Genomic DNA, 20960 nt, shown 5'->3' on the forward strand with positions numbered 1-20960 from the left:
TTTCATATTTTAATTTTGAAGACCAAAACAAACATTGGCGGCCTTGAAATGTGAATGATCATATTTAATCTGAAGCTATTGGTATTGGTCCGACGTCATCATTCACTTTAAATTTTATTATTCAGTAGACATATCTTTATACAAGTAAGATTTGCAAAATAATGGTGTTTCATTTTTATATTCTCTGATATGTCAAAAATAACGAAAAATTTAAATGCATAAATTTTACAATAGGCGAAATTAAAAAAAATCTGTCTCGGAGAAACTTCGCCAACGTAAATATGATTATGAAAAATAGCAATTTGCTGATTACAGATTACCCAACTGGCCACAGCATTTCTTAAGCGGGACTCAGTTTTAAGTTGCAGTTTTAACATCAATATAATCAATGACGCTTCAACGTTGCACATGTTTTTTTGGTCTTCAAAATTAAAGTTTAAATATAAAATCGCGGGGCTTCCTAATAAAAAAAAATCAAATTCTATTCGGTAGATACTTTGCAATTTATTCTCCAAAACAGCTCCATTTCGGGCCTCGAGAGTGGAGGACTCCCTTAAGTATTTACTATGTCATATTTAAGAAAGTCATGGGTAGCTTTCCAACATCGTCTCATCAGAATCCGACACTAACTTAGAGCCGGAATAATTTAGCAATTATTTGCCGCTATATTCAAGACGGCTAATCAAACGTGAGGCAGTGATATTACTGTTTGCCAAATTATTCTCCTTAGGAATAAATATAGCATAGCACTTATCGCATTGACCTGTTAAGGGGTTCCTCTTATATAATTGTGGCATAAAGTACCCAATGTTTAATTTTTTTTTTTTTTTGAAGCAGTAAAATGACTTGGGCATGTGCGCTATTCTGCAAAATGTTTATTAAGGTTTCATCTATAAAATAAAAATTTTCGAGTGTAAGGTGTCAAAAATGGCATCCAAAATGGCGGCTTCCTCGGCACAAGATTTTTCGAATCTGCGGGCATTCTCATTTTTGTACCATTCAACCAATCAACTACGAGTTTTGCCCGCCTAAAAAAAGACATCATTCTCGGGCGCTGTAACCTACAAATTCGCAATATTTGGATCATTAACGATTTTTTATAGCTGGCCAAAGTGGAAAAATCATGCGAAAAAACTTACTTTAACATACTTTATTTTCAAGTGGCCGCCATTTTGTTTCTATACCGAATTTTTTCATGTTTTTTTGGTTGGGGCGCCTCTACGAACTGTAATCTTCAAGATCGTTTTGGTTTGCTGTTGGTAGACGACGAATTTCGATTTCGGTATCGTGACCTCAGAAGAGGTCGGTTTTCAAAACACCTTTTGCTGGAGCCGCCATTTCGGACACCATTTTTGACGCCTCGCACTCGAAAATTTTTATTTTATAGATGAATGAAATATTTTATTTTATAGATTAAAGAAATATCAAACATTAGGTACTTTTTGCACAATTATATAGGGGGACCCCCTTAAATGATATATTAGCAACGGGTTTGAATTAATGAGCGCTGAACACTTACCACCTTTCATTTATCGACGTTGACTTTGCGTGTCGTTTATCAAGCACAAATATTCAATATTGACTGTCAATTTTTAACACAGCAGTGTCAAGTCATGAGGCAATTGGACGAAATATTTTCAGTTAATCAGCGTATACTAGTTTTCCAAATTAGATGGGAGAGCACAGATAGTTGACGAATAAGAGAAAGATAAGTGGCTCTAGGAGACTTCCTTGAGGTACACCGGTTGGTTCAGATAATCAACGTAGAGTAGTTTTTCAAACCTGATGAGGGTGAAGAGATCGTTAATGAACAAGAGAAAAAATAAATGCTTCTAAGTGACTTTCTTGAGAGACACGGTTTGGCGTTTCAAATACGCTTAAGCATGTGGCCGCAATTTTAACGAATGCAGATCGTTCGGAGAGATAGAATTTAGGCCATTTAGTTAGCAACGAAGGAAATCATAGTCGCTTGCGGTTTAATTATGGAAATATTGTAGAATATCTTGTCGAATACTTTCGCGAAATGAATTTGTGTACATCATCAAATTCAATGTGGTTGAGCCTTTTTTTACAAATCCCTTCCACCACTCGTTCTCTACCCTAGGTTGAGGGGTTTGAGGGTATTGCAAACATCATCAAGCATATTTGTGCATCAGTTTTAAAGAACCTCTGACAGACAATTGCTTTGAGCTAATTATTGCATTACGCCTCGGCAGTGGTGAATCGAGGAGACCGAGAGGGCTTATGTTTATGTTTTGTGTTTTTTCATACTTTCAAATCAAAAGCCCCCTTGATATCCAAGAAAACTGATGCCATCTGCTTTTTGTTATTATAGGCCAATTGGATTTCTATAGAGAGCAACGCAAGGCAATCTTTCGTCGCTTTGCCTTTGCGGAGGCCAAATTGTGTATCTGACAGTAGGTCATTTACGTCGTCCTATTTATTAAGGCGGCATTGGATCGTTTTCTTGAACAGCTTCCGGATATGAGAAAGCATTGCAATTGGTCGATGCGAGTTGTGACCGGAGGTTGGTTTTCCTGGTTTTAAAATAGCGATTACATTCACTTGCCTCCAGCCCTGAGGGGCAATGTTACCCCCATGGAACTTGTTATATACATTCAGCGAGCGCCTTTTGCAGTGTGTGGCAGATTCTTCAATAAGTTGGATTTCTGTTCTAACCTCAAGGCGTTATTGTGGCATGAATGATAAGAGAGCAAATGAGAACCCCACCATCGAAAACGGAGTTTCGTTCGCGATATCGTGGGGGACGCGGAATATCCAACGATTTGAATATTCAACGCTCTCATTGATATTGTTTCGGTTGCGCATACTTTACTCCGAACAGCGCTCATCCATGTTTCTTTCTTGAACCCGTAGACGAACCGGCGCCAATGGCTGCGTTTTTTGGCTTTCATCAGACTCTTCATTCGCGATTCTAACGTCGCGTATTGTCGATAGCTAGCGGGCCGTCCCGTCGTTCGGGATGGCCTTGTACGCAGTGGACTTTTCGGCGTACAGGTCGGAACACTCTTTGTCTCACCACGGGGTGGGAAACCGTCCGTGCGTATTCGCGTCGAGTACTGGTTTGGTCTGAGCTTGATTCGCGCTATCGAGGATCAAGTCAGCCAAAAGCCTGTACTCTTCCTCCTTGAGTCGAATAGCACTTTTTAATTCCCATAGGGGTTTTCTCGATCCAGACGAATTTTTTTAGAGTAGTTGAGATCTTTATTAGAAGCTAACCAAGTTTCATATATTGCGAATGCATCACATTTTAAACTTTTCAATAACATTTTGAAGAAATAGATTTTCTGGAGGAGACTTCTGTTCCCTCAGATTCTTACGCAACGCGAGCCAAACGAGCATGAGGATTATCGCACAGGATAGATTGCGAAGCATTTCTGCATAAGAGCGCTTCGAGCGTTTCGTAAGGGAGCGCGTATGATTGGAGAATATGCGGAGGTCCCCCACAATAAATACACTTTTCAATATCTTTGCTGCAAGTGTCATCCTCATGCGCTCCACTGCATTTGCCGCACCGCTTCTTATTGCCACAATAAGTGGCTGTGTAACCCAACCTTTTGCCATTGCTGCAGATCATTGTCTGTGGTACAAAAATGCAAACCGGTAGACAAACTATGTCAGTATAGTTGGGAAGAAAAAACCCCGCAAAGGCCACCTGAAGCGAGCCTGACCTAGAGTAGGTAGTCTTACCTCCCCCTCTCGAATTTTGTAGAATACAATTGCTTGTAATCCAAGATCTTAATCTGTTCAAGTGAGGGGTTAACAGATCTTTGCAGTTCAGACCCCATTCATTTACCACTCCGTCAATTTCTACGGTCATAGCTGGTACGTACACTTTAAACTTCCGCGTAAAGCGCTCATAGCAAGCAATCTTGTTTGCCTGTCGGAGATCATTCACTATAGCACGTATCTTGTTTATCCGAACACGTGGGTTCTGAGTTACAGTCGGGGACGCAATATTATAAACTTATCAACGACTTTTTGTGTGTTATATTTCATATTGAAAAAAAAAGATGATGAAAAATACCCTTTATGACTCGTTCAAATTAGCAAGCATCAGGCAGGATGAGACGGATCAGCTTCCAACGAAGAAAGCACCGCATGTGCTACGTTGGATGAACATTACCATGTCACATCATCATGCCACAGAAAGTAAAGCACTTCCGATAAAAACCATTTTCCAGGTAAGTCCTTCGTCATGTACAATATTTCGTGGCAAACGAGAAAGTTTGTGCGCTCGGTGAAATTGAAGTCTATGGTGACGTGGCAGGGAGCGCCCATAAACAATACTTCTAGCGTAGAAGTTTTTTGGTCCAGCAATGTACAACGGAATACAAAGCTGCTTTACAAACATGATTCTAAAAACAGATTTCGCCAGTTTGCAACTAAAAAGACGAACTTTATAGCGCCACCCTCTTGCCGGAATGCAAAGTTAACAGATTGTATCTGGCAAACTGCCGTATGTACTCTTGAGTGTAGCCATCTCTCTCTCGGACAGTGCCGGTGCCGGTGGTTGTCCTGCCGTGCTACGGTAGATTGGTGATGAATTTTAAAACACAAAACTGACGAAAGGAAAATACCATGAGCGACGACAATTTTTGGTACGGTGCTCGTTCCGAAACACAATGCACCACCACCACCACCATCGTTGCACTGAACACTTGTGTTCTTACCTTTTATGTAGCGAGGATTCGCTATATATTCGGTTGAAAATTCGTTCGGAGAAATTAGGTTGTTTCTAGTAGATCCTGAAGAAGAAAGAGGATGTTTCGTTTTCATTTAATGAGAATAGACTAAAGCGCAGATTTCAGGTTTCGACTTATGTAGAACCGATTGAATAGCAGGCAATGCTTTTCAATATTGCTTTTCTCAACGAGGACTTCGAGGAAAAATCTAGAGAAATTTTAGAATAGGACGTAAGTAACAATGAGATATTCTCTTTGGAGTCTTTCTCTTCTGTTCATTACTGGGTCGTTTCAACATTTAGTACTCAACTCTGCATAATATTCTAGTAATAACCATCAGTTTTCGATGTGTACCGGTAAATTAGAGCAAAGTATTATGGTGACATCGTAATAATCGAAAGAGAAAGTAAACAAAGAGCTCTAAATGTTACTCACGTCCTATTCTGAATTTTCTCCAGAAGTAATCTTCTTTCTTGAGCAGGGAGTACTCCTGTGTATTCTCGTGCAATATATTGGCATTCTAGTAACATAGTATGGAATATGAACTCGTAATGTTTTGCATTTAGAAGCATTATTACGAAACGTTATAATAGAATAACAATTTGATCATTGCAAAGGATAGTTATATATAAATTTAAAATAAAAGCCAATATTAACAAAGCGATTTCTCCCAAAAATCTAAATAAAATAACTGTTGTGTGAACGAGTGGCCTGTCGTAATTAATTTACAAAATGAGACACATCACTGCTAGTTGAATTAGGACAAGTTTTTGCTTTACTCCTATAATGTTCCACTTGCTGAATGACAGAGATGGCGATACAGAAGAAAAAAAAGTACGCATGGAGAACACGAGCATGAGCACATGCCACCAACTGCGCTTGCCAACAGGGGGATTGTGTCGGTTGGTCGGTCGGTCTGGACCAGCCGGAAGGGGCACGGACGGAAGGTGAAGTGAGTGAATAATTGCTTAAATAAAGTGTTTCCAGCTTCTCGAAGTGCCACGAAGCGTGCAGCGAGTAGAGCGAGCCAGCCAGCCAGCCAGAGCATGCCCAGGGCCAGCAGAAGTGAGATGGAAGGCAGCACAAGACAAAATGGCTTGGATTATAGGATGTACGCGACCCTCTGTTGGACTAAAATGGGTGTGAAAAGGATTCACTGTTTTGGTGCGGTACTAGGGGCGGAATGTGAAATTTGATACTTAAATCTAGTTTGAATTAATTTGCATTCGTTGAGATGAAATGAATATACCCGCATGCAGTTTTGTTGGCTGCGTTTTCGACGACAGAATTTGTTTTAGCGAAATTTATGCGAATCACAGATTTTACAACGCATTTCTGTACTCGTTTAGGAGGGTTTATGAATAATATCCCAATTAAGTGATGTTATGGTTGTCATAATAATTGGAGCGTTCGTGTTAATTTATTACGAGTGGATCTTGTGATAAAATAATGCATCCGTAATAATATTAAAATGTGATAAATTGTGCAAACAAGATCACGGCATTCCGCTCATAACATTGCAAACACGATAATACTTTTCATTGCAATTATTTGCCCCTACGAAATCGTATTTCAATTACCCTTTTGTGAAATCAACTTAATTCGGTCTATGGTTTCAGATTAATCGTCTGGCAGTGTGCTTCCTGCTCGTTAAGACGAATCGTCTCATAAACACCCCAAAGAGAAAAGCTATTCACCCATCAGCGGAAAGTATGCCGTTAAATTACCCCATCTCGCTGTAGCACGGTGTATACACAGTTGAAGGAGAAATTCAATCAGACAAGAAGCATTTAGAACAAATCACACACTAATCTCTTCCCGTCAGCTTCAGCGCGCGGTGGTGGTGGCTAAATCCGAAAACCGAATCAAAACATATAAATTAATCCTAATACTTCAACAACGTAGCCGAAACACGTACACGGTTACTCTGTAGTTCCTCTGTGGCTTTGCCTTTTTGCTTGCGCGCTCACTCACAGTCGACGAGTTTGGCTATGGAGCAGAAGACGTGTTCTTTCAGCAATGGTATAGAGGGCAACAAACATAATTCCACCGTCAGAGCACAGCCTTTATGCAGTGCGTTCTGTTCTTTCATTCACTTCGGGGGTTCGAAGAATGGGTAATGAAAAGAAAAGACGTGAACGTTTCAGGGGTTTACTCCGAAGGTATGTGCCGTTTTTCGTTCTTGTAGAGGATTTATTCAAATGAATCATTCGCTAGATCAGTAGTTTTATATCTAATAAGTTTGAATTGAACCATTGACCTTCATATATGTATAGGAATCGAGCTAGTCAATCAGGTCGTATGTAATGTTTTTTTCTGTGTTCGGAAATAATTGAAGAATAATTTTTCTGCTTCATCTTAACAATTGGTTCGAGGAAAATTTGTTATGTTGTTTGGTCCTGCACTGAATATCGTGAAGCCAGATCACAATTAGTAGATTCTTTACAAGTCCGAGGAAGACCAATCCATGTTCCTGTTAGAGACATCCTGGCGTATCGCGATCCTCTATACATGGAACTTATCTATCATTTTCTAAAAACAGCGTCTGTCAAAATTTAATTAAATTCATCTCCTCATACTCTCATCCAAGGCTAATCATTCACCAATTAATGTGTCCTAGAATATTCAGTTTTTAAATTTAGACAATAACAGAAAAAAAGTAAATAAATACACCCGAAAATACTAGATCATTATGAAATACAACAATGTAAGGAAAAAAGCAAACAATAAAGTGATTTCAGTGTTAGTTTTTGACAAATTACTAGTATAGTTAAAATTAGTCTTAAGGATTTTTGTAACGTGCTATGTAAAAAAAGAAACAGGCGTAAAAAGCTTTTGCAAATGCCGTGTCAAATAAACGTATGGAAAAAAAGAAAATTTGTTGATGGCCGGTAAACCGTTCAGCTTCCATATTAACAAGGGGACGAATGATTGCCTTGCGGTTATTTTTACCAAATAGACTAATGGCATTTATTTGTTAACATGATTTTTTATCAGTTAAGGTAGAGCTGGGAGAGGTCACCTAGGTGATACATTTTGACTTGTCGAGTTCTTTTTTAATTCATTAAAATCCACCATCTGTACATGGAATAAAAGGTATACAGAATCAAATTTCATTCACAAGAAAAGGTTCGTCCCATTCAACCAATCGTTTTCAAATTCTCAGGGAATAAAATAAATCAAAGTATTAAACTTTATAAACGTTTGGGCCAACTTGTTCTGGTAGCGAAATTCATTTTCCTCATTTCAGCTCTCGATTTCACTTGTTTTGGATGCTTCCGGCTCTAATTCCGATGCGTTCGGGAAATTAAAATTCTTTGGTCCGAAATTGACCTTTTTTTCAATTTCAATTATTTGATAAGGCAGGTTTGCGTTAGCTTAAAGGTGCCAATTTTGCTTTATTTTACATTTTAAATTACTTAAAACTAGGGGATTACATATTGATTTTTGAAATTAAACTAGGACGCATTTATAGCTATACATATACACAAGGGAGTAATATAATTTTCGTAAGATTAGGGGGTCATTTAGTTTTTATGGCAATATGGTTTGACATTTTTAGCAATGAGATTATTGGAGCAAATAATGTTTAACTAAGGGGGAAAATTTTTACGAATATCTTAAAGTAGAAATAATTAGAGGGTGTGATTAAATTTTGTAAAGATTCGGGGACATTAATTAGAGTTATTTTATGTGGTAGTAGAGTTGGGCATTTTCAACGAGATCATATAATATAATAGTTAAAACTAGAAAAGGCAAGAAGAGCTAAATGCTTCACGAAGATAGGGGGGGGGGGGGGAGCGTTACTTCTGTGTATAAGAGTCAGGGGAAGTAGGGAGGACAAAGATGGCAGGGGGAGAACATTATTTCAGTTTCAGGCTTCGGGAGATCAACGGATGGATTACAGAATCAGGGTGGCCTTCATCAAGAAGAATCATGTACTGGGACGCCGGGTGGTCGTTCTCAAGATGGCAGGGGTTTCTCCAGACGATTTCGTAGTGCGGCTCAGATGTTGATGGGCTACATTTCGAGTTGTGCGTGTGTTGTTCGTGCTTTAGGTCCCGTGTTTGTTGGCTCATTCGACAGGGATGTTTTGTGTCGCCTTGGAGTCGCATCAAACCATCGTGGGTGTATGGTACAGGTGGAAGAGAGCGCTTCTGAGAATGATAAGGAAAAAGGGGCAGTTAAAGTTGGATATTGATGGTTTTTATGAAGGTGTATATAAGGGACATATAGAGGCCATCGCGGCTTGCCAACACATCTCGAACCGGGACGTTGGGTGGTCTTCCTCGGGCCCGGAGGGTGTCCATAAGCCGTGACCTGGCGGAATTGTACTCGGTGCACGCCCAGACTATGTGCTCTACATCGTGATAACCATCGCCACAAGCGCAGATACCACTCTCCACGAGCCCAATACGTCGGAGATGTGCATCCAGCGTGTAATGGTTCGCCATGAGTCGGGACATCACACGAATGAAGTCTCGACCCACATCCATCCCCTTGAACCAAGGTTTCGTCGATACCTTAGGGACTATCGAATGTAGCCACCATCCTAGCACCCCATTGTTCCACGAGGTTTGCCAACTTTCGAGGGTTCTCTGATGAGTAATACTGAAAAATTCGTGTAAGCAAATTGGTCTTTCAAAAACGTCACCTTCAAGGGCACCCACCTTAGCTAAGGAGTCCGCCTTCTCATTGCCCGGAATGGAGCAATGAGAAGGGACCCACACCAAGGTAATCTGGAAAGATTTGTCAGATAAAGCACTCAGTAGCTCCCGTATTTTCCCCAAAAAATACGAGGAATGCTTTCCATGTTTCATCGAGCGAATAGCGTCAATAGAACTCAGACTATCCGAGACGATGAAGTAATGGTCTGCAGGTAATGTGTCAATGACTCCAAGGGTATACTGAATAGCAGCTAGTTCTGCGGCGTAAACTGAAGCGGGGTTACGAGTTTGTAGGAGGCGGTGAACTTTTGATTAAAAATACCGAAGCCAGTGGACCCTTCGAGGTTTGATCCGTCAGTATAAAACATCTTAGAACAGTCGACTTCTCGGAATTTATTATAAAAAATATTTGGAACCACTTGTGGGCGTATGTGGTCCGGAATTCCAATAATCTCATCTTTCATGGATGTGTCGAAGAAAACAGTAGATTCAGAAGTATTTATGAAATGCACACGGTTGGGATTGTAAGAAGAAGGATTAATATTTTGCGCCATGTAGTCAAAGTACAGGGACATAAAACGGGTCTGAGAATTGAGCTCAACAAGCCTTTCGAAATTTTCAATCACCAACGGGTTCAAGATATCGCATCGAATGAGCAATCGATATGAGAGTTCCCAAAATCGATTTTTCAGCGGGAGAACGCCCGACAGGACTTCGAGACTCATCGTATGGGTCGACTGCATGCACCCTAAGGCGATACGCAAAGAACGATACTGAATTCTTTCGAGTTTGATGAAATGTATGTTCGCGGCGGAGCGAAAGCAGAAGCATCCGTATTCCAGTACCGATAGTATCGTTGTTTGACGAAATTGACCTTCTTAGGCTTGCATCAATCCAGAACATTATTCGGAGCATTCTTTCAAGTACACTTGCCCATTGACCATGTTGGTTGCCACGAACGGAGTGCTCCACTTTCCACACGACACAATTGCTTGCCAAATCATGTATTTTTAGCAATTTGGGAACTATTGGAATTACTCTTGAAAGCTTCGACTATTTGCTTGTAATCTTTCACACTAAATATAGATCCATACTGAAATACTACATATAGCAGATTAGACCACTCCCATTTTTTCGTCAATGGCACGGTAAGAAAATTGGTTTTCCAGGTACGTGGACAAAATTTGTTTAAGACGATGATGTTCTTCCAACTTTATTTTCACCACGGTTGCAGAAACGATGATAAAACTTACTCAATGTAAACTATGCAAATTGAACTAATTTCAACCAAAATTTCGATAGAGAATACGCAACGGAAAAAGGACAGCTATTTGAAAGTGATGCTATTTGATTCCGTACACCCTTTACACAGGTTGCAGCAGGTGTTTTCTTTTTAACCAGTTCGTTAAATTGATAGACATGTGTGCGTTACAATACAATACGTTGAATACAGTTCGATATACAAGAGGGTAAAAGAAATATTTTTTTTAAACTGGTAATTCAGGTTTTAACAAGAGATATAATTGAATTGAGCATTTAAAACTTATGCTTTGACGAAATATTCAGAAGGGGACTTAACTACAACATCCCCAGAAGAACATAAACATGAACTTTAAGGTAAACTAAACATCTTCGACATCCATTACAGCCTCTGGCTGCCAAAACATCGTGAACCGGATCAACGGGTGGTATTCTTCGGACCCGCAGAGAATCCTCTAAAGTGATCAGAGCATCAGGTAGCGCTCGTTTAGTATTCTTTTAAAGCCGCCGTAGTAGTGAGGGCAACATAGTGGACCTCTGGTACAGTTCCACACAGTTCCAGCTCTACAGTGACAGCGCTGGGAACTTCTGAGAACGAATAATAGAATGATAGGCGATAGATTAGAACATTTGGCCTGTGTTAAGCCAAAGATGACCAAGTGCCATTTTGTGGTACCTACCTAAAAAGCGCTATCGCATCCAATGTGCAACAAACACCAACATCCATATATTTTCGAGAACTCTGTATGATATTGGTAAATTGTCAATAAATTAATTTTGGCATAAAAAATATTAGGAAAAAACTATAGCGCTCAATTCGATTTGGTTTAACGCAGGTCATTTATCGTTTTTATAGAAGGTAGATGAGGGTCATATATAGAAGATCGCGACTTGCCAGTATATCCTGAACTGGAACATTGGGTGGTCTGCTTCCCAATGGCCCGAATCCTTTAACTGAGAGCTGGTGTCACAATACCCGCCGCATATCCAGTCAATCTATTCGAGGTCGTGATAACCCTCATCGAAGCGTACAGACTACTTTATGCAAGCCCCAATACGTCGAAAATGTACATCCAACGTGTAGTGGTTGGACAAAAGCCGAAACATTACACGAATAATATCCCGGGCAGATGTTGTTCACCACACATAGGGTAGACGAGCTCTTATTCATTCTCAGGATGTCACACTATTTCTTTGATAACTCAGCTGTCACTGGATTGCGTTTAAATATGTTTCAACATCTTTGCTTCGTTCCAAAGAAGCAATACAATGCAGAATTGGGTCTGGAAAATGTAAAATACTCGCATTGAATAGAGATAGCAGACACTGCTCCAACTAACGTCTTTGAATGGGTGGGATGAATAGATGCTAAAATGAATTAGGACACGGTTACCCTACTATTATTTTATCAAACTACGTTGACATGACTATTTTTTTGTCAAATTATCAATTCATCGCTGGTGATACCTACTAAAAGAAAAGCATTCAAAATGTATATTTCTATTCTATTCTATTCTAACTCTTACACAGCCAGTGTTGAAAAGCATCCTGGAAAACACTGCAGTTATTCTGTAGTGTTTCTCTTGTCAATATTAATATTTGAAGCATATTTTCATATATCGCAAATATTAAAACGGCTAGGCCTACTGCGCAGAGTTGGGTTCGAAGATGTTTCAAAATAGGACGGCAATTAAATGATTCATTTATGAATAATTTAATTAACGAATTTTTTTTAATCTTAAAGTAGGAAGAAACGAGGACAACCGTATCGACCGTTTCAGTTTGAAGGGGATATAATAAATCGTTGGGAGTAACTTGGCTAAGAAGGTTTATGTCACTCCTTTGGTCCTTTGGAATGGGACAGAGGTATTTACACCTTGCCCTGACAAATAGGCCTAGGTTATAGCGCATTTACTCGCTCTCTAGAAAAAATATAAATTTGAAGAATAGAATTTAACTTTTGGTATATAGTCCTTGCTGTTATTTCATTGTTCCTTCCGCGACGAACCACAGTGATCGAAAAAAACAAAGGAATCAACGGTTCACTTAATTTTGAAAAAATGTTGAATTCTCATTGAAAAAATGAAGAAATTGGTAATGTTGAACAATCACTACAAAATCAGCTTTTTTCCTCCATTATACAAGCATAAGCATGGAAAGTGCAATTCACATAGTGATTTCACCGACACAATTAATAATTATAAAATAATCGCGCTAGCCCATTTTTTCTAAAATAAATTGCAATCTTCTCACCCGCATAGTTGGACCTTTTCGTGTTTGAGCACGAAAAAACTGCTTCAGCGTACGAATCTTCTATATCCAAATCGTTAATCCAGACACGGTAATAGGCTTGATTTCGCTTCAATCACCTGCCGGACACAGATCACGGTCTGATTCATCTTCTTGAGCACGACGTCCAACACTTATCACATTTCACTTCACCGTAGGCGTACTTTTAAAGAAATATATTCTTATTACGATATCAGAGACAAAAATTGACGGGCGTGAAAAAATTCCACCGTTGCCGTCGATGGTTGCTATGATCCTTCAAGGATGATCACTCCAAAAAAAGCATTCAAAATGTTTATTATGTGAATACTAAATAAAAGATTCGGAATTATTAATGTAATATGTATAATGATGAATTCAATAAACAAAACGCATATATTTCATATCAAAAGAATAATAGTTTTAAGATCAAATTGATATAACTGTTATATCGAGTATAATAAATATATAACGAATGATGGAATAAAATAATATAATAAATGAAATTAATATTCAATGCAGATCTTCTGGTGAAGGAAGTAATGTTAGTCTGATACTTGCGTTTGCCGGTTCCGATACCTTGTTTCAGTTTGTTTTCCCATTCGTCATCATGTCTTTTTCGATCTTTGCTTATCCTTTGATCTTCCGAAACTTCATCATGGCCTAATAGATTTCGACCGGATGGAGCTTAGAGTAATTTGGTGAGTTCATATCTTTCGGCACAAAATGCACAGAGTTGGCCGCATACCACTTCTGCGCTATTTGGAATAGTGAGTTGTCTTAAAAACGGTAAAACCGTTTTCGAGCCACTCATTTTTGTGAATCTTTCTGTTTATGGTGCCACGTTTACTACGAGTTCATATGGCTTGCCTAATCAGGTATTTCGAAGCGAATTTCAACAGTTTCTTTCATTTGAAATAGTCATCCACAACAAACTTGTCCCTACCAGTAAAATATTTCTGACCCGGAAACTGCTAAAAATTCGTTTTATTGTAGATCTCATCAATGACGCAGCATTAGTATTTCGTCAAGTTTGACAATCCTCTGCTAGTGTTCGTCCCGATTAGGGAATTTTTGTACTTTGTACGTTCTCAGTCCGGATCGTTTCCTAATCCTCACGGCGAAACCTTGCGAGACATCAAGCTTTTTTTAACCAAATCTCACGTCGAAAAGTCCAGATACCGTTTGAAATGAGCAATCAGCGCTCTCTCGATTGCGCGTTGTTCTCTATTCTTTTGGAGAATCTTTGAGACGGGCGGTTCAGTTTTCCTAAGACGCGATGCAACAAACCAGGATTTTGCATAAGAGGAACTAAAATCCGGTTTGCTGATTTTCATCCATCTCGATCGGTGTCTGTAATACATACCTTTGTTAAATACATATAGCCTTAATTATAATTCTACATTCGAGAATACAAATTTGAATTTTGTCTATTGAGTCTAGGGTTCTCATACTATTGATTTATTGTTAAAATGATCGATTCATTTTGGGGTGTTACTGTCGTCTTTGTTCGCATGAACTAGATTTTAAAACTTGTATACCATATTAATAAATTATATCAGACACGAATGCATCATAAAATTGATGTAAAGTGTCTTTAATAAACACAAAAAAAAAAATAAATTATAGACATATGTTTACACTATAAACCTAAAAGCTTGACTGTGCATAAGAACTAGGAGGGAACATCAGTTAAGCTGATTGAAAAGATTAGGGCAGGAAGAGTGGAAATGCCCATTCCATGTTGCAAACGTTGCGTTAACAGAGATCGCACATTTCTCTCTACCGACTAGACCTTTTTCATTGCTACTGACTAGCAAGATCTAATAATTGGAAATGGATAAAGTGTTTAACTGATTATTAGACCCAGAAACAATGAAATTTCGATATACTAAATCGACCCACTCCGGAGTCGATTCCTAGTACAACCAGCGTGTCTGTCTGGTCCAATTCTGAGCCAATTCGATCATCGATCGGAGATCGTTCTTTAGATGGTCAATAAAGTTTTAAATCTATTTATCTTAAGTAAGCACAATAAGTTTTGTGTCAGTCTGTATCGCGTCAGATTCTTGTTGGTGGTTAATCTTGTTACTGGACCAACGACTTTGAATTGTATTGAATTTTTCGACAATCTATTTGGAAAAAAGCTTCACATTCCTGCTACTGTGTGGCATTCTAGTCATCAGAACATCACTAGAATTGAAATTCTATAAGATAATTTTACTGTATTCAATTTTGTCGAAGACTACTAAACGATCAAAAATCATTCGTAGAAGTTAGTAAACTTCTAAAATTCTGAATTAGCATTGGGCCTATCAACACGTGGTCTTCATAAATTTCCGCAAAGTGATGCGTTTCACGAAAAAAAGTTGAATTTTACTGAGTACTATGTTCGATAGGATTTTTTTAATAAAATGGCACTTCTTATTTAATAAAATATTTTGGCTGAAAATTTTTTTTAATCCAGGGAAATATAATGTTAATATATTCAGAAAAATTACTGCATAAGGCAAAACAATCGATTGGATCGATTGCCTCTCGTTAACATAGTTGCAGATAATAAAAATATCGCTCTAGTGGTGTTTTGTTTATTAGAGTGCCACCTAGAGGCAAAAATGTGAATAAATGGTTCTTCTAATAGATCGTCGAAAAATCCCATGCGAATTTTAGTGACGTTGTTTCTGTAGCTAGAATTTATGAACGGATTGTTGTTCCGTGTGAGAGCTTAGTAGTAGATTTTCAAAGTTATCGATTAAGTTAAAACTTTTACTTTTGCAACAAAAAATAGTAGATGAAATCATTGACGTTTGTCAAAAAAAATTTACCACAGCATCAAAATCTTCAAAATGTCAAACTATGCAGACGTACCCTTTACAACAAAACGAACTCACCGTTGTCGACATCTTGTTGGTTGGTAACTCTCATAACGCTACAGATTCGGTCAGATCGGTGTCATTCAAGGCAGACGAACGCCAGATTGCATCTCACTCGTATTCGATTTCTGCGCTATGTAATCAGGGTTAAGGTGTAAATTGTTGGCATCTCTCCAGAAGTCTGTTTCGACATTGCAAAGTGTATTAGCAATATTATCATGGCTGATGATAGTTTACTGTTCACAGTTTACCTAGCATCAACGAAACAGAGCCATAACTGGCCCGTTCACCCTATGTCCCAACAGCTGCTCGTCTGTATGAACGAGAAGTTGGCGGTTGTACGGCTTCCAACAGCGTGACTACGTGTTGGTATACACCATCAACGGCAGGATGAGCATCGTTTTGGGGCCTTCTTTTCAACGACGATGACGAGGACTTCAAGTGTGCGGAACAAGAGAGAATCTGAAAATTGAGTCGGTGGTCGACGACGTTACCGAACCACCTTTCAGGCAGCCTTCCGCTGTTCTGCCAGTTCTCCGTGACACCCATTTTCCGAGCCGAGCACTTCTCCGATCTGAGGTACTGCCGCCTGGCAGAAAATGCCACCATTACCACCGCCGCCACCACCACCGCCAACCGAGGAAAGGAACTCCGTCGTCAGCATGTCGGAAACGGACCGAGATGAAGTTGTAGCAGCAAAAACGCAGCAAATACGATATGAAAGCTGAAAACCCCGAAAGAATTTGTAATACACCGAGAAAATCATCATAATCTGCTCTCTTGGAATTTACCGCTCTTTCACCTCTTCTTTGTACGGACCGTGGCGGGCGGCACCGAGAAGCACTCCCAAAGCGGTACAAAGCGAAGACTCACTCACGTAAAATCCGATGGAGAAGGGATGCGGATGGTGTGATGATGGGATATGATATAGTCTTCCTTCTTCCGCCATTCATACAGAGATGAAATTGTGCACATTTGAAACTCGGCTCGGGGCTGATATACCGACGCCTATTTGGGTCTATACTGGGAAACTTTTCATAGCACTCAATATACATCTCGTATGTATGTTTGTTTACAGCGATCATTCTCACAATTGAACATAGCAATACTGCATATAAATCTGTGGCATTGCATGGTAGGAATTATCTGAATATGGAATGCGGTGGGTACGTGTCGCATAGAAACGTACGGAAATTCTAAAATCTGTATTATTTTGAAAATTTGCCTGATAATGAGAGCCATAAAAAATACAGAGAAGATTGGATTATTAAAATTTTACATGTAAAATGCATAAATAACTATATTTTTTTAACTATTGGCGTTATCTCAAAATAAACCGTTTAGATCTCAGAGTGTAATGTGTCTTTGAAAACCGATAAAAGCAATATCTAAATTATTTGATCCATTTGAAATTACTTCGAGGGAATATCAATATATTTTTCTTTATAAAATACTTCCTTAATAATACATGCATATTGGTTCTCTTTGTAACTTTTTTTAATTGTTTTTTTTCTCTCGTTACAGCTACAACTATTCATGTGGAATTTACTAAAGCAGGTAAGTTGTAAAAATATAGCGTTTTCATTGCAGTATCAACTAAATATTGCCTAAAATTTATCTCTTCTTTTCACCACTCCTTTTCCGATGAAATTACCATGGGCTCAACCCCTTTATCTCCTGAAATGATCATAGATATGTTCCGTACCAAATTTCACATTCATCAAAACACTATCATATGATTTATATAATACTTAAAATAGCCCATAATTACGCAAAATATGTTTTTTATATAAAATTAACCGGACCATTGTGATGGTGTTTTCATGGGTTGATTCCATTTGAAACACTATCAAAAAACTATGTAGTGATGAGTGAATTTAAACCCAGAGGAAGGGAATATTATGGTTTTTTGGTTGTTCAGGATGATTCCAAAAACTGTTCGCACACGCGGCGACAGGATACACACCACAAAAAAAATTAACTATGGATTTTATTGTACCTATTCCAACCTTGTTGCTATTGTCGCATTGGAGTAGCTATAACAAAATCCATGGTAAATATTTTTTGTGGCGTGTGTCCTATCCCCTCGTGTGCATGAAGCTTAATTGTCATAATTTCTTCATATACGCCCCTTCACGCAAATTAAGATGACATGGTACATTTTTTAATTATTTTGGTTAATAAATGTTCTGTTATAGATGAAGTAGTGACACAAATTCAATTTTTCTCATATTGAGGGATTCCATGAGAAACCGGCCGACCGCAAAATATGACCATCGTCGATTCGAACGAAACTTTGCAGGTGTGTTCGCTGTATGAATCTCCATGATATTCTCTGGCAATTGCAATATTTTGATACAAGAGTAATTTTTCAAAAGGGCGTAAACGATTCTACGTGTATGAATTTCAATTTTTTTTGTTCGATTACTGTATTTTATACAGCAAAACTATCTGAGAACAAGTTACAGGGAATGAATACTTCTGTCCGAAAAAATATACACTGAAAAAAATGTCATTTTTCAAAAAAACAAAAATTTATGATAAAAATTTAAATTGCAAAAAATCCATTTTTTTAATTTTTTTATATTTTGTTACCAAAACCTAAAGAGGAAAGAAACATTTTGAATGTGATTGCATGATGGAGAAAAAATCGGTAAAAAAGTTTTTCTAACAATAACTTCGTACATGTTTTTAAATTTCATACTAATTGACATACAAAATTGTAATTTTATTACAGAATATAATTCTAAGCACCATTTAAAATCAAAATGCATTTAACAAAAATCTTCCAAAATGCGATAGTTTTCGAGATATTTGAAATTTTGCTACTTCAAAAACAATTAATTCGTGTAATCATGGAGAAGCTTTCAATAAAAAAGTTTTCCTAACAACAACTTTTGACATTTTTTTTATAATTCTTACTATTTGCAATCAAAAATACAATTTTCTTTTTGAATATGATTCTAAACGCCATTTTAAATCGAATGCTCTTAACAAAAATTTTCTAAAATGTAGTAGTTCTCGAGATATTTTAACTTTTGTTTTAACAACTCAATTATTTTGTTTTATTACGACCTTTTCATACGTTAGTCGCGTTTCTCCATCAATAATAATAGGTTTTTCAAAAGGCCCGTAAACTTTCGTGCAACTTTCTCTTTGACATCAAGGCGATATTGTAAACCATTTGAAAGTTACATGAAAGCAACCAAAATATATTTCAACCATAGGGTCTGTTGACAAAACTATATAGCTGAATCATATGTTGGTTGTTTTCATGTAACTTTAAAATGTTTCACAATATCGCCTTGATGTCAAAGAGAAAGTTGCACGAAAGTTTGCGGGCCTTTTGAAAAACCTATTATTGTTGATGGATAAACGCGACTAACTTATGAAAAGGTCGTAATAAAACAAAATAATTGTGTTGTTAAAACAAAAGTTAAAATATCTCGAGAACTACTACATTTTAGAAATGTTTTGTGAAGAGCATTTCGATTTAAAATGGCGTTTAGAATCAATTTAGTATTCAAAAAGAAAATTGTATTTTTGACTGCAAATAGTAAGAATTATAAAAAAATGTCAAAAGTTGTTGTTAGGAAAACTTTTTTATTGAAAGCTTCTCCAGGATCCAAATACACTAAAAAGTTGCTTTTACATCTTTAAAACGATAAACATTAAATTTTTGACATTTTTTGATGGGGTAACGCGAATAACTTTTAAAAAGAGCATAATTACACGAATTAATTGTTTTTGAAGGAGCAACATTTCAAATATCTCGAAAACTATCGCATTTTGGAAGATTGTTGTTAAATGCATTTTGATTTCAAATGGTGCTTAGAATTATATTCTGTAATAGAATTACAATTTTGTATGTCTATTAGTATGAAATTTAAAAACATGTAGAAGTTATTGTTAGGAAAACGTTTTTACCGATTTTTTCTCCATCATGCAATCACATTCAAAATGTTTCTTTTCTCTTTAGGTTTTTAGTAACCAAATATAAAAAATTTATATTTTTCAGACAGAAGTATTCATTCCCTGTAACTCGTTCTCAGATAGTTTTGCTGTATAAAATACAGTAATCGAACAAAAAAAATTTGAAATTCATACACGTAGAAACGTTTACGCCCTTTTGAAAAGTTGCTCTTGAGTCAAAATAATCTTATTACCTGTGGAAAATATTTAGTCTTGCATGACGGTGAAACGTGTAAAGTTTCATTGGAATCTAAGATGGTCGGTCACGATTTTAAAGATTTTCGGACGGATCTTCGTGGGATTCCTCTATTGCAGCAACAAATTTCCTGCAAAATTAGGCTAAGTTGGTTGACGGTACTGCAAACAGCTTCAAATAATATTACATGTATCAGTATGAATAATGGAATCTGGACCATCAACGTAATACTAGTTTGATGGTAATTCTCCATTTAATGCGTCAGCTAGGAAAATAGCGATTCATATTATATTGAACACAATTGTAACTTCATATTGATCGCTAACAGAAAGTTGCTTTAAAATATTGATCGCAATACGCCTTGATCGAGGAGACCGGGCCTATTGAGCCGTTTTAATGTATCAGAATCAAAAATAAAATAGCATACACAAATAGAAAATCTCTCACGCGGATTGAATAAATAAACGAACTGGGTTACACTTTTCATCAATGCATATTTGTTTGCAACTTTAAAATAGGTTTCTAGGGAAGGTTTTCGCTTGTACGCATCCTCGTGATTCGTAACAATGAATTACTCTCAGATTTAGTTTGCTGATGAGTGTTAATTTTGATGAAATTTGGCTTCACTGTCTCCTTGCCAAGTGCTGTATGTTTTTGCCTTTCTCCACCTTCATCTCATTTTTTTGTCGCTCTGTGCAGGATTGTCACAATATCTAATGTCTATCTCTAATATGTTGTCGTATACGAGTCAGAAGAAAAATTGACCTTTACTGAATAAATGTCAAATAATTGAGTTGTTTCTTTTTTTCGGCGAGATTTAAAAGCACATCGGAATATGCAAACAACCTAGCATACGCGACATATCAATGCCCGCACGATAAAAAGAACGCGCACTGTAACATACAAACACTCGAACTTTTCGCGATAATACAAAACCCGATCGCAAATGGGATCATCCCACAGTGTCTCTGGTAGGAAATATCACAAAAAATCAGTATTGCTGAAGTAATTCACTAAT

The 20960-nt window shown here is 37.6% G+C and overlaps 1 protein-coding gene across 1 annotated transcript in view; it reads left to right on the forward strand.

Annotated features, from left to right (window-relative positions):
• LOC131692056 (arginine-glutamic acid dipeptide repeats protein) overlaps window positions 1-20960 on the forward strand; it is a 150140-nt gene that overhangs the window by 55517 nt on the left and 73663 nt on the right. Inside the window, 1 exon segment of the mRNA XM_058978901.1 lies at window positions 17299-17331. The gene's annotated coding sequence lies outside the window, so the exon portion shown is untranslated.

The sequence above is a fragment of the Topomyia yanbarensis genome, chromosome 3, assembly GCF_030247195.1.
Source record: "Topomyia yanbarensis strain Yona2022 chromosome 3, ASM3024719v1, whole genome shotgun sequence".
NCBI lineage: Eukaryota > Metazoa > Arthropoda > Insecta > Diptera > Culicidae > Topomyia > Topomyia yanbarensis.